Below are 16,435 nucleotides of genomic sequence, written 5' to 3' on the forward strand. Positions count from 1 at the left end.
AGAGGAGCCTTGTGGGCTATAGTCCATGGGTTCGCAAAGAGTGGGACATGATTGAGAGACTAAACTTTCCTTCTTTCTTTCGTCTGACCCAGCAGTACACAAGAAAACTTAAAGAGAAGCCCACTTTGCACTCATAAAGGCATAGAAACGACCCCTGGCTTTGTCAACAGAAGGATGGAGATATGTACAATATTTCAGAGAATGCCTTTATATATATTGAATAATGTTAACTTTACCAATATCATTTATAATACCCTTTATTCTAATTAATAAGCCACCAGTATCACCATTGAAAACCCATTTCTCCTTTAGACTACACAAGGTAGCAAAGCCTCTGGTCTTGATGAAACATAAAGATACTCAAAATACTACCACTGGACATGGTCTGCTTTCTGATTAAATATTTGGTAATATCCATAAGGGGCTTCCTTGGTGGCTCAGTGGTAAAGAATCTGCCTGCCAATACAGAGGACATAGGTTTGATCCCTGGGTCAGGAAGATCCCCCGGAGAAGGAAATGGCAACCCACGCCAGTATTCTCGCCTGGAAAATCTCATGGACGGAGGAATCTGGCGGGCTGCAATTCATGGGGTCACAAAAGAGTCAACGCGACTTAGCGACTAAACAACGACAATACCCATAATGTAAGATTTCTTGGTTAGTTAATGCTTGCCTCTCAAGAATGGCTTAAACATGACCTCAGACTGTTTATGCTGAAATCTTTACAAGTATATTACACATGTTACCATTGTTTTACGAGGCGATACAGTAATGCTTCTTTGCTTTATTTTCCTTTATTCTATTTCAAAAGGGAAATTTTAAAATCATCAAACTCAGTAGTAATATCTCTGTTTTGAGAACAAATCACAAAATTTCATAGTGATATTTTTATCCTGAAAATAAAATGTGCAGGGATTTTAAGGTTTCCTTACACACAACTCTGTTGAAATTTCTTGGCAATTGTAATTCCTTCTCATAAGTTTCTGGTAAGTAATAGCCAACACAAGAAAAGGCAACAAATCTTCAAACACTACTTAGAAGAAGTACTTTTCCAAGTGTATAGACAAAAATTCAACCTGCCTTAATTGTCTCAAGTCACCCAATAATCATCTGATTTCTTGAACCCCAGGCATCAGAGCAATATAGGTGCAATAGCTTTGAGTGTGTTTATACGTGCTGAGATCAAGAGGGGATGGAGGCATGTAGAGGGCAAGAGAGGCCTTAGGAAATCCTGCCCTGGGCTTTGTCTGAGAAGATTTCATTCCTTCTATTAGTTTTTCTGTGCAACTGCCCTTCAAGTTATGCCTGAGGATTTTTAAAGTGCAGGACGGCTCTTAAAGGACAAAGACTAAAGTGCTGTGTGGGAATAACCAGTTGAAGTTGACCAAGATTATAAAGTAATTTGCAAAGCTATTTGCTTCTAGGCAAAGCATTTAAGTGTTAGAATATCATGGCACTACAAAAGAATTATCTAAAATGAGGTAATATGCTGTATTGCACTGTATAGGCTATAAGCAATTATGGAGGGATATACTTTCTTCACTTGTATTAATAAGGCTGAGCAGAATATAAAGAAATAAAAGCCTGGAGTATATAACAACTCCTGAGGCAAATTGAAAGAAATTATGAAAGAATTCATTGTATTATTGAAACAAAGCAAAATGAAATGCATTGTGACAACATGATATAAATCACAGGATAATATCACATCTTAATAACCAATGCTGAACAGAAGAGAGACTTCTGTGTTGATTTACTGTGTAGAAAATGTGACATGACAGAAGACCCTTCACCAGCCAAATCTTTACATACCAGTACTGTCAGTTACGCTTTCCTTTCAAGTATATGCCTGAGAAGTTTTCCAGAGCAGAGTGGACATGGGCTGAAGAGACTGTGGTCAGTGATTCTTCCTACCTGCCCCATTCCACTCAGTCAATGCCCTGATCATTCTACTGTCCTGAAATAAAAATCCCAAAGCCAAATTTTTATTCAGCAATATAATCCTACAGATAATTACTATGTGCCAAAACAAGACTGCAGAAAGTATAATCTATTAGCAATAACTTGTGTCTAACAATATAATTGCATCTGGAATAATGAAATGCTCATTTTAGTATCAAAATTAATAATGTCATATCAATGCCATTAATAATTAAGGATTCTTTTTATAACATCACATCATTAATAACAACTCATTATGAACCATTCTATTAATATGAACAATAATAAAAATAATATCACATTGTCTTTACATAGCTACAATTTTACAAGGATAATGAAAATTCTATACACATATTGGACTAGACCCTGCTGTGTCCAAGAAAGCAGTTCTGGAAATATATTATATTATACTTTTAGATCAATAAAGTTATCTTTTTGTTTTCCTAGACAGTCACTTGTGAGTGCAAAAATTTATCATTGAATACTCAGGATGTATATGAAAGTTCTGTTTATAACTGCCCCATTTCTACATTTATAGGGAAGAGCATGGGATTAGGGACAAGTTCCTAGTTTAGTCTTAGGCTACTTCATTCAGGGGTGCAAGTATGACCTTTTTACATTTTCTTTATAACTTAAGTATAGGTCACATATAACATTTTTAATGCATGTAATATTACCTAATATTTTTAAAATAGTCCATCTACCTGTATTTCCAGGGAATCATATCTCAATTATTCAACATGGATAATTTTTATTTATCCAAGTTTTCTCTATTATTCTAACATATCAGTGTATCTCTATTTGTAATAAGCAAATTACAGCCTGCAGGCCAAATCTGGCCCACCATCTATCTTTTGTAAATAAACTTTTAAGAAACATAACCATTGGTTTTGATATTAACTGTGACTTTAAGAGCACAGTAAATATCAGTAAGAGCAGTAAGTAGTAGCAACAGAGGCCACATGTCCCACAAAGGTGAGATATTTACTCTCTGACCCTTTACAGAAAAAAAAATGTGTTGATCTCTTTTCTAGATGATAGGAAGGAACTAATTTTGACATTTCTGAAACATAGATTTAAAAAATTAAAAAAGAAAATCAATAGCATATCTTTAAAAACTTTCATGTTCATATTTTAGAGTTCCTCATGTCAGGATGAAAAGAAGATGCAGTTGCTTTATTCATTGTTATTTGTCGCTGCGGGAATGAGTATAAATATACAATCTAAGGTCAGTGCTGGGAACGAGGCTCTCGACCTCTCCCAAAGTATTCAGAACTAGAAACAGGCAGCCATGAAACTGAGAAGGCACAACTACCTCAAAAAAGAAAGCAGGATTTTATTTAAATTTTTGTATTTTAAGTCTTTTATCTTTAAAATTCTTGAAATTTAATTTTTATCCCCAAATATATTAAAGTTTTTTCTTTTAACATCATGAGGGAAAAAGACATGTTTCATGGTACTTTCTGCTACTTGTATTGGTAACTGAAAAGAACTAAAAAAATTGGATGCACATTTAAAGTATATACTTTTTTAGCATTTTATCTTATATGGGAGTACAGTTGATTAACAATGCTGTGTTAATTTCAGGTGAACTGCAAAGTGACTCAGTTATACATATACATATATCTATTCTTCTCCAAATTCTTTTCCCATTTAGGTTGCTACGTAATATTGAGCAGTGTTTCCTGTACTATACAGGAAGTCCTTGTTGGTTATCCATTTCCAATATAGTGGCGCATACATGTAAATTCCACCTCCCTCACTATCCCTAACCCCCTGCCCTTTGCTCCTGGTAACCATAAGTTTGTTTTTTTAAGTCTGTGAATGTATTCCTGTTTGGTAAATAAGTTCATATAAAAGAATGAAATAATGCCATTTCAGAAACACGGACAGAACTAGAGATTGTCATACTGAGTGAAGTAAGTCAGAGAGAGAAAGAGAAATATTGTATGATATCAGTTATATGAGAAATCTAAAGCAGAATATTAAAGGGGACAATTTATGGTATTTGAAGCAGCATTGCTGAAAGACATAGACCAAAAATACAAAAGAAGCACCAAAAATCTACTTGAGAAAATGAGAGAACATATGAGCAACCTGAAGCAAAACCCAAGACATGATTAAAAACAAGAAAATAATGAAGTGAAAAAATATGAATAAGATAATAGGTATGAGAAGATGATAAACAACCTCTACCAGATGGAGGACAAATGAATCAATGGTAAGACCAAACTGAAGAACTCTGTCAGAAGGCAGCAGGAAGGGATAAAGACATAGAAATACAAAGGAAAACATGAGAATAAAAGTAGAATAATCAGAGGCGATATTTAAAAAATGAGTATCTTTTTTCATGATAAAGCTGAATGAATGACCTCAAATACAAGTTCATATTGGTAAACTTCAGTAGAAAGGAAGCAACTTCATACCTGGACACATTATATTATATTAATATTAAGAACATAAAAGAAACACACAAATATTTTTAAAATATTCCAGACAGAAGGAGCAAATTACCCTAGGAATAAGAATGTCATCAACTCTATCAAAGCAACACTGGACACAAAGAACAGGAAATCATATTTTTAGAGTATTAATGGAAATGAAATTTTAAACTTAGATTTTCTATACAACCATAGATCAATGAAGATTGTAAGAAACAAATATGGCCTCACAGTTTTAGCACTGATTACAAAGACTGATATCAAAAACACTAGTGTGATAAGAACTCAAAAGACAAAAAAAAAAAAATCCAGGAGGATACTTCTAGATATATGGAAAGTAAGGATAATTGAACGCCTACAACCATGTATTATTATCTTTAAAGAAAAAAAGCTGAAATAGAAGAAAAGGGAAAACCAGAGTGACTCCATAACAACCCAGGATCAAAACTGAGAAATTATCAAGATCTTTGTGGATGTGGTAGTGAAGGAAGACCAAAAGACAGGACAGCATACCCAAGTAAATATCTGACCTGGGAGGATTAATAGATATTGGCACATCTAAGGAAATAATGCAAGTAAGTAAACATAAGGCCTAAATTAAGAGAAACCACTGTAAAAAACAACATATGACTTTAAAAATAGCTAAATTAAAATTTAATGCACACAGAAGTTTACAAATAAAAATACATTTCAATGTTTGCCCATGAATGGGGATGGGATATGGAGACGAAAGGAGTGAATGAATGAATGAAGCATAAACGTGTCTTGTCTGAACCAGTGTCAGCAAGGACCCATAGATAATTGTGATTAACTCCACCCTCTGCACCCAAAGTCCAAACAAAATACACAAACGAATAAAAGAAACAGAATGGTTTTGTGACTCTTTCCTTTAAAAATTAAAGCAGGTGTTTCCCTAAAACTCACCTTCCCAAATGTACCTATATTGGTTTTTGTTTGCAGTGTATGAATACCTAGAACAATAAGTCCTCTGAATATAAATTAAACAGTTTGTGATCTTATGAAAGTTTGATGAGTGAATGCTAAGGAAACCATAAAAAAAAAACACACACAAAATTTACCTGTTCTCTGCCTGAAGAAAATGAACTGAGCAATTCTCAGTATTTATGATGATGAATAAGGCTTAAAAACACAGCCAATTTCTATTTGAGATTTGAGTTTTATTGCTTGAGCTAAAGGACACTGGCATTTTGCTTCTATAAAACACATTATTTAGGATTTTTCAAGAATCTGAGAGGTTTCGCTATTACAAATCCATAGAAACTGAGAAAGTGTGTGGTATCTCTGTAGGTGAATGCTTTCAAGATATTCTCATTTTAGTGGGGACTGAAGGGTCCTGAATTCTAATCTTGGTGGTGCTGAGAAAGCCCTTTTAAATTTGCCCCATTATTGATGTCTCCTATGTAATGCTTGACATTGGTATTTGAGATGAAACAGACTCATCTTCTCAGGATGAGTCAGTTTTGTTAAGGAAGACTGCCACAAGGAGAGTTGAGCTCTATGAATCAGTGTAATATCCAATGCAAAATCTGAGCTGAGGAGTACAAACTTTTTTTTCTTTTACTGAGTAATGTCTTTTTGAAAGGGTTATCTGTGAATTCAAAAAAAAATGAGCCATTTAGATTATTGTCATTTGTGTAGAGAACGATCAAAGAGGACCTGGTAGAGAATGGAAATAGTTTACCCTTGATAGGGACAGTAATAGAGTCTAAGCTATGCAGTCAGAAGTACTTAAGCTAGAATCCCGACTCTATTGCTGTGTGGCTATTCTGAATCTGTTTCTTCATATACAAAATGAGTATAACAGCACCTGCATGAAAAGTTACTGTCAAAATTTTTAAAAGATAAAATAACAGAAAACAGTTAGCACTTAGTAAGCAGCAAAAATAGTACCATTCCCATCTCCTGATTATACATTCTGTTTTCCAAGACAAAAGCTTATAAAAGCCTCAAGTCTCTTTTTCACCTTCTTGTAGAAATCATAAGGATCTAGAAATAAGTCCTTGAATTCATGTCAGAAGGTACAGTTTCTGCTTCCTTTATGCCCAGAAAATGTGTGCTTCCAAATAAGAAGTGGTGGTCAGGAGAAATTCTTAGATAAATTCTTAAGAGATAGAGAAAAGTAGTGATGAAATCTTCACCTAAGTATATCATATTTGATCATGAGTCAGGCACATTTTTTGTTCACTCATTTCTTGGATGTTTCTGACCTTTTATGTTCCACTTTCATTATTCCAGGAATAGAAGTTCATCGCCTAGATTACTCTGGCCTCCAACGGCAGCACCATGACCTCCTCAACCTAAGGAGCATTGCTTTTCTGGTCTGCAAAAGGTGGTTAGTCTTTATTTGGCTCTGGTTCCTGCACCTATCTGATACTTGAGCATGACAGTGACAATATTTTCTCCAAATACTTATAGATGACCATCTAGATTCACTTGTGGGAACAAAATCTCCCCTTGAAAGAAACATTTGAAGTTTACATTATCTGAGTAACTACTGTAAAAACAGCATCAGTAAACAGGGGATAGTTATATTTTATTAACCCATGAGTCTCAGTTAACTTGGAAATGAATATTGTGATTATGTTTAATGACTTCATTTTTGCAGTGCAAAAATATCTGATTTATCCATTTGGCTTAATGTTTTAAAATATAAGGAGGCATTTGGAAAAATTTAAAGGTATATATTTAATTCATAACCACAATAAATTTTATGTGGATAAATGAGCTACACATGAAGCAATAAAAGTACAGTATTATTAGAATAAAATATATTAACATAAGCTTATATTCTTGGGGATGGGAAAGGCTTCTGAGGCAAAGCACAGAACAAAAATAACATGAATATACTGAAGAGACCAATGGAATGTAAGCATGTAATTAAATGACAAACAAATGGCATTTTTCACAGAACTAGAATAAAATATTAAACAAATTTGTATGGAAACACAAAAGACCCCAAATAGTCAACACAGTCTTGAGAAAGAAAACCAGAGTTGGACAAATAAGGCTCCCTGATTTCAGACTATACTATGAAACTATGGTAATCAAGACAGTATGGTACTGGAACAAAAACAGACATGTATAGCAATTCAATAGGATAGAAAGCCCAGAAATGAATCCTCACACCTATGGTTAACTAATCTACAACAAAGAAGGCAAGAATATCCAATGGAGAAAAGACAGTTTTTTCAATAAGTAGTGTTGGGAACACTAGACAGCTACATGTAAAAGAATCAAAGTAGAACATTCACTAACACCATACATAAAAATAAACTCAAAATGGATTGACTTAAAATATATAACTTATAAAAGAAAAGATAGGCAGAACACTCTTTGAAATAAATTGCAGTGATATTTCCTTAGATCCATCTCCTAAAACAATGGAAATAAAAATAAATAAATGTGACCTAATCACTGCAGATGGTGATTGCAGCCATGAAATTAAAAGACGCTTACTCCTTGGAAGGAAAGTTATGACCAACCTAGACAGCATATTAAAAAGTAGAGATATTACTTAGCCAACAAAGGTCCATCTAGTCAAGGCTATGGTTTTTCCAGTGGTCATGTATGGATGTGAGAGTTGGACTGTGAAGAAAGCTGAGCGCCAAAGAATAGATGCTTTTGAACTGTGGTGTTGGAGAAGACTCTTGAACGTCACTTGGACTGCAAGGAGATCCAACCAGTCCATCCTAAAGGAGATCAGTCCTGAGTGTTCATTGGAAGGACTGATGCTGAAGCTGAAACTCCAGTACTTTGGCCACCTCATGTGAAGAGCTGACTCACTGGAAAACACCCAGATGCTGGGAAGGATTGGGGGCAGGAGGAGAAGGGGACAACACAGGATGAGATGGCTGGATGGCATCACTGACTTGTTGGACATGAGTTTGAGTAAACCCCAGGAGTTGGTGATGGACAGGGAGGCCTGGTGTGCTGGGATTCATGGGGTCACAAAGAGTCCGACACGACTGAGCGACTGAATTGAACTGAACTGAATTAAACATGAAAGCTTTTGCATAGCAAAGGAAACCATAAATGAAATGAAAAGACAAACTACATAACGGGAGAAAACATTTGCAACTGATGCAACTGACAAAAAATTAATCTCCAAAATATACAAAGAATTTATACAGCTCAATATCAAAAAATAATAATAACATAATAAAAAAATGGGCAGAAGATCTAAATAAACATTTCTCCAAAGAAGACATACAGATGACCACAAAGGACATGAAAAGATACTCAAATTCACCAGTTATAAGCGAAATGCAATCAACACTACAATGAGGGATCACTCAGACGGGTCAGAATGGTCATCATCAAAAAGTTTCTAAATAATAAGTGATGGAGAAGGTGTGAAGAAAAATGAACTCCCCATGCTGCTGGAGGGAATGTAAATTGGTACAGTCACTATGGAGAAAAGTATGTTGCTGCTGTTCAGTCGCTCAGTCGTGTCTGACTCTTTGTGACCCCATGGACTGCAGCACGCCAGGCTTCCCTGTCCATCACCCTCTCCCAGAGCTTGCTCAAATTCATGTTCATTGAGTCAGTGATGCCATCCAACCATCTTGTCCTCTGTTATCCCCTTCTCCTGCCTTCAATCTTTTCCAGCATCAGGGTCTTTTCCGATGAGTCTGCTCTTTGCATCAGGTGGACAAAATTTTGGGGTTTCAGCTTCAGCATCAGTCCTTCCAGTGAATATTCAGGACTGATTTCCTTTGGGATTGACTAGTTTGATCTCCTTGCAGTCCAAGAGATTCTCAAGAGTCCTCTCCAATATCACAGTTCAAAAGCATCAATTTTTCAGTGCTCAGCTTTCTTTATAGTCCAACTCTCATATCCACACATGACTACTGAAAAAACCATAGCTTTAACTAGATGGACCTTTGTTGTCAAAGTAATATCTCTGCTTTTTAATGTGCTGTCTAGGTTTGTCATAGTGTTTCTTCCAGGGAGCAAGTGTCTTTTAATTTCACGGCTGCAGTCACCATCTGCAGTGATTTTGGAGCCCAAGAAAATAAAGTCTGTTACTATTTCAATTGCTTCCCCATCTATTTGCCACGAAGTGATGGAACTGGATGCCGTGATCTTAGTTTTTTGAATCCTGGATTGCAAAGTCAAGTGGGCCTTAGGAAGCATCACTACAAACAAAGCTAGTGGAATTCCAACTGAGCTATTTCAAATCTGAAAGATGATGCTGTGAAAGTGCTGTACTCAGTATGCCAGCAAATTTGGAAAACTCAGCAGTGGCCACAGAACTGGAAAAGGCCAGTTCTCATTCCAATCCCAAAAAAACGCAGTGCCAAAGAACGTTCAAACTATTACACAATTGCACTCATTTCACATGCTAGCAAAGAAATGCTCAAAATTCCACAAGGTAGGCTTCAACAGTAGGTGAACTGAGAGCTTCTGGGTGTTCAAGTTGGATATAGAAAAGGCAGAGGAACCAGAGATCAAATTGCCAGCATCCATTGGATCATAGAAAAAGCAAGAGAATTCCAGAAAAACTTCTGCTTCATTGACTATGCCAAAGCCTTTGACTGTGTGGCTCACAACAAACTGGAAAATTCTTAAAGAGATGGGAATACCAGAAAGCCTTACCTGCCTCCTGAGAAACCTGTATGCAGGTCAGGAAGGAACAGTCAGAACCGGGAATGAAACAGTGGACTGGTTCTAAATTGGGAAAGGAGCAGGTCAGGGCTGTATATTGTCACTCTGTCTATTTAACTGCTATGCAGAGTACATCATGCAAAACGCTGGGCTGGATGAAGCATAAGCTGGAATCAAGCTTGCCAGGAGAAATATCAATAACCTCAGATATGCAGATGACACCACCCTTATGGCAGAGAGTGAAGAGGAACTAAAGAGCCTCTTGATTAAGGTAAAAGAGGAGAATGGAAAGGTTGACTTAAAGTGCAGACTAGTATAGAGGTTCCTTAGAAAACTGAACACAGGATTACCGTGTGGTTCTGCAATCCCACTCTTACACATGGATCCATAGAAAACCGTAATTCAAAAAGATATATGCTCTCCAATGTTCATCTCAGCATTATTTCCAGTAGCCAAGACATGGAAACAGCCTAAAGATCTATTGACAGATGAATGGATAAAGAAGAGTGACATATTTATACAACAGAATACTGAGCTGAGCTGAAGTCGCTCAGTCATGTCCGACTCTTTGTGACCCCATGGACTGTAGCCCCCCCAGGCTCCTTGGTCCATAGGATTTTCCAGGCATGAACACTGGAGTGGGTTGCCATTTCCTTCTCCAGGGGATCTTCCCAACCCAGGGATCGAACCTGGTCTCCCGCATTGTAGGCAGACGCTTTACCGTCTGAGCTACCAGGGAAGCCAAACAACAGAATACTACTCAACCATAAAAATAAATGAAATAATGCTATTTGCAGCAATATGGATGGATCTACAGATTAGCATACTAAGTGAGGTAGCCAGACATTAAAAATATAAGATCATTTATATATGGAATCTAAAAAAAATTAAATGATACAAATGAACTTTTCTACAAAACAGAAACATAGACTCCAAAATTAGTTTATGATAACCACTGAAGGTAGAAAATCTTAATTTGTACAAAAACATGCGTGAGGTAGGATTAAATGGGAAGGTAGGTGGATTATAACAATTTTTATTTACTTAGGAATTTCCATTTTATTCTATCAAATGTATCTGGAATATTGACAAAATTATACTAGTTCTCAATGGCAGCATCAGCAAGATGGTAGATAGCTCTGTGGTTCTTTAGCTTCTATTGCCTGAATTCTAACAAGAAGTCTTAAGTTTTTAATACATATACATATGTTTATGTATTTCTTCAAAGGACAATTTTAGAACATTAACTTGAAATATTTAAATATAAAAGTTGATAAAGGCAACGACTATTTCAGAATTTCTATACAAATAAAAATTAAACCTTTTTTTGGTAAAAACAGAAATAGATAATCTTTTTTTAGAGCTCAATCAAATAGGAAGGAAACGAGTTTTTGTTGTTTAAGAATAAAATGCTCACAAGGAAGGTGAAATACTTGTTTCTACTGGATATTCAACCTGTACAAATATACATTTAAATAGCTACTTTCCCTGGTATCCAGTCCTTGAAATATCCATTTAAATAGCCTTAGCTATGACTACCTGGATTTTAAAATAGTTCTGTTTTCAGTGTCAAACATTTGGTATCCATTTGCTACACTTAAAAAAAAAAAAAAGGGTTGGGCAATGTTGTGTCTTTTAAGATACAGTAACATGACAGAAAGTGACAAATGGGGGAATATGTCACAATGAAGCATGATATATTATAGCAGAGTGATATGCTGATACTCAAAGAATCCATAATATGCATCTTTCTTTTCATTTGCTGCTAAGCAGAGGAGATTATTCTTATAGATTAAGAGACTACTGTCACATCTTAGGTAACAAAGTAAATATATTTCACTACATTAATATTTCTGTATAAGACAGTTATGTGCTTTTTCTGTACTTCCTATTAATTTCAGATTAGCAGGAGATGTATTTATAAATAGAATTCTATTCCTTATGCCTGATTTATCCAGTAGCAATACAGTTTTCTGAGTCTGAATTTCTAAGTCATTAAGAATAAAAGATTAATGCCAACAATGGACAAAGTATGACTGAATAAGAAAAATATGTCTAAGTACAGTGATGTCTTCATATAATCTCCAACAAGATTCTTTATAGAAAAATAAACAATGCACAAAAATCCCTAATTTTAAACAGAAAATTATCCAGCTAATTAAAATAAATTTTAAACAAAAATTTTATTGTCTTTTAATGTGCTCATTGTAGACTTAATATATCTCATATGTTATTTGTTCCAAGTAATAGCAACCACTAACATCAATAGCATTTGGTAAAGATAGCTTAACTTTGTTTTTTTAATTTATGACTAAGAACGGCTGGATTTTTCTTTCTTTTTTTTTTTTTTTTTGCAGAGAGGTATGTATGTTACCTAATACCTCAGAAAATCACTAAGGTATATTTTGAAGCCAAAGCAAACTAAAATCTGTGCTATCGGACATTGGTGATCATGATATATATTAATACTAAAATACTATGCATGGTAATACAAATGCAGTATTAGTGTTAAATTGAAAAGAGGCAGTGGTTTTATACTAAAATTAAAGAATATTTTTTCTTTTCATCATAATTCTTTCTATCCCTTTTCTTAACTTCTTTTATTATTTCCTCTTATTCATCATCAGAAAGGGAAGACCACTGGTCAATCAGCACAGTACCATCTCAAAAATATTGGACTGTGGGTTAAAAATCAAAGTCTGTTTTATATATAAAAAGGCTATATAGGGGAATCTAAATAATCATCCTGAGATAATCTGTTATTAAGTATTATTGATACGACTTTCCCAGACATGAAGTTGATTCTTAATTTTTTTCCTTACCTATTTTATATTAATCCCTGCATATACTAGGGCTTCCTCGGTGGCTCAGACTATAAAGAATCCAGCCTGCCAATGCAGGAGACATGGGTTCTATCCCTGTATTAGTTTAAAATAAAAATTCTTTGATATTGTGAGCATTGCTTTAAGTGTGAAACTCAACTTTTTGTGTGTAATAGATTTTTAAACTCCAAATGAAATGTTTTACATTCAGTAAGGAGAATATTTAGTCATAGAAAATACCATTTTTGAGGTGAAATGACATTTTTCTCTATTAGAAAATTATAAAATATTAACTACACAGAATGTTAATTTTTGTAGGAAGAAAAGGCACTTGATTTTATGTATGTCATCTTACAGATGACTTTTTTTCCCCACAAAGGTCTATTGACCATGCTTTCCCTTAGATACAAAATCAAAACTGTTTCAAAATTATTGAAAACTTGAGGACAGACATTTACTTAATGAGTGATAAAGATTGTGAATCACAACATCATATTATAAAACCAAGGACCAAAATATTCCAACACAATTATTACCTCCCAGGTTACAATTCTTACACAGAAATGTATAATTTGTTTCAGATAATGTTTATTATCTCTCAGTTACATAAAAAAAGTAAAAACTGTGCAGCGTTATTTTGTAACCATAAACATTTTATTTTAAAAATATAATAATGTTTTTATTATTTGGAGGAACAGCATTATGATAATCATCATAAATATTTCCATTTCTATAGACACACTATTTCTAAATCACTCGACATCAACAATTTCAGTCCATTACATCTGTATCTGATTTCTAGAAAAATGCTCATTTAAACATGAAATAGATTAATTCTTCTATAATGCCCATGGATAAAAAAATAAAATAAAGCTACTTATTCTCTATGTATTTAGATTTCATGTTTAAATTTGCTTTATTCAGTCTCAAGATTAATTTCAAACTAAAACTTGCTATTAAACAGTAGCATCTCAATAAAAGAGTAGTACAAGCAATATGTGATGGATTAAGGCCACATATTGGATTGCATTAAATAAAGTCACTGAGCATCTTTAAGGATATGGCTCATCGTGAACTAAACAAGCCTTTCATTTATTAAGTTATAAACCTTTTTACAACCTCATATTTTTTTCATCTTGATTTATATCTCAGTCCTTCATAGTGTACATAAAAGACCACATAAGACCAAATTCTGTTGCCCTGGAGGTAATCCACTATTACTACAACCATCAACAGTAAATATGTTTATAAAACATTCAGTATCTCCAATGGAAAATTTCAGTTCATAAATATGATGATAATTTAATATTCATTAAAATATTTGGAAAGAACTAGAGAAATCACATGGATTCTGTCATTCATTTCCAATCCTCAGTTCATCTCTACTGTGGATATATATTTTGTAATTTAAATTTAGTATTTTCTCAAGTTTCAGAGATTAGAGTAGCAAATCTAGGGTTCTTCCTAGTATTACTAGTTATCACTTTGTGGTCCCTCTTCCTTCTCACACAGAGACCTTTAATCAGTTGGCTTCTTCACCATACAATTCATAGTCAGTGTATGCTGGCAAATGTTCAATGACCGACTTTTCAGAAAATTTTTTATAAAAGTCTTAGTAATACTTTTACTGATTTCTGGGGTATGCCCATCATGGTCATTTTCTAGCTACTAATGCAGTGTCATTGAATAAGGAATAAGAAGAGATTCTCAGCAGCACACGCTATGTATGGTAGTTCTACCATACGGATATGATAGCTGTAAATAACATCAATAACACAGTAAATATGGTAAAGAATGTTGGAAGTAATAAGTTGTGAATATTTATTACATTTGATTTTAATATAGTTTGCTTGCTTATTGTAAGTCCATGTAATTTGATTTTTTTTAATGATTATTTTGAACAACTAAAAGTCCCGAAAATTTAACAGTTGGCCCTTGTGAGCTGATATAAGCTCAGTACAGCAAGGAGTTTACTGCAGAGAATTTCTCAAAAGTGATACTTTAAAAAAAAAAACAACACATGGTACTTTAAATATTTAGTGTTAGAACTATAAATTTTTAAAAGTATGAAAATCAGAAATCTTATAATAATTTTATTAGCATTCATCTGTCAAATTTTAGGAAGCCAGCATTTCTGTCTCTTGCACTAAAATCTTTGTTATTATAATTTTCTTAAGCCTATATCTTTTTTGTCTGGCTTAGCTGAGATACTGCTTATTATTTTTGTTAAATAATTTGTATCTTTGAGGATTTCTGGGCAACATTTTCAACTTACATTGTCCACTTCCTAAGAGAGAAAGAGGATGATGGGTAGACAACAGATACAGGCTTCCCTTGAGAGTTTCAAACTGATATATGTAAAGGTAGCCCTGGAGGTAGGATAGAGTTCTGATTGGTCTGGGGTGGGTGGTGTGAATTGGATGCTATTGTATAAGGGTGGTGGTTTAATAACTAAGGTGTGTCAGACTCTTGCAACTCCTGTGTAGCTCACCAGGCTCCTCTGTCCATGGGATTTCCCAGGCAAGAATACTGGAGTGGGTTGCCATTTCCTTCTGTATGGGATCTTCCCTAGGGACCGAACAGACATCGCCTGCATTGCAGGCAGATTCTTTACCACTGAGCCACCAGGAAAGCCCTGTGTTAATGTGTATATCAGCCTTTGTTTTTCTGGGTTACCTCCACAGCTCCTTCTACATAAAACAACATGGCAATGAATTCAAAGCACGTTTCTTCACTTTTCCATTTTATAGACTACCTTAGTGGCATAGAACTATAATCTGTCTCATTTGTGGCCCTGAAGTCATAAACAGGAAGGCAGTAAGTTTGGTTGGTGGGACATGAGACAAATGCATTATGGCATTTGAATTCTTAATGAACTAGTTGTTTCCTAATAACAGAACCCTAGAGTTATACCAGTCACTATTCTTCATGGTTTTACATAGAATTTCAAGGAGAAAGTGTTCTTTCTGGCTAAAGTGACTTACCTGCTAATTTCCCAAAGATCAAATTTCAGAGAGATTAACAGATATGGAAAAGGACCTCTTGAAAGGAGGTAAAGAATGAATGAAAGAAAGGAGGTTTCAGTTTCATCACTACTAAGTGTTACTATAATTTGAAACTCATTTGAGGTTATAGATATCAGATTTTTTAAAAAACTGGCATTTTATATAGCAATTTAAAAACTGCAAATTTCTTATTTGAAAATTAATATGGTTTAGTCTCATTGGCATTATTGGTACTGGGTACACACACTACAATAATCTGTGGTTAGGATAAGAATCATTTGATAATTATTGAGTGTTTTGATTTTTGACCATTTCTGAGTGTTTTTACTATACCCACCTCTCTTCTTTCAATAAAGGAGTCCATTCTAGCTAAAATCCAAGCTTCTGACTCTCATCTGTGTTTACCATCATTACAATTGGAATGAGTAATTTTTCTTCTACCCATCATTCCCCATGAGAATGTGAAGTTTTCTCATATCATCTGGATCTAAGATGAATGAAACTTGACACATTTATTTAAAGGAGCTGCTTAACTATATCATTACTGCATGAAACAATCTAAGGTTGCTTTTGACATTTCACAATATGTGAAATTCACT

This window comes from Cervus elaphus, chromosome 28 (genome assembly GCF_910594005.1).
Source record: "Cervus elaphus chromosome 28, mCerEla1.1, whole genome shotgun sequence".
In the NCBI taxonomy this organism is placed as follows: Eukaryota; Metazoa; Chordata; class Mammalia; order Artiodactyla; family Cervidae; genus Cervus; species Cervus elaphus.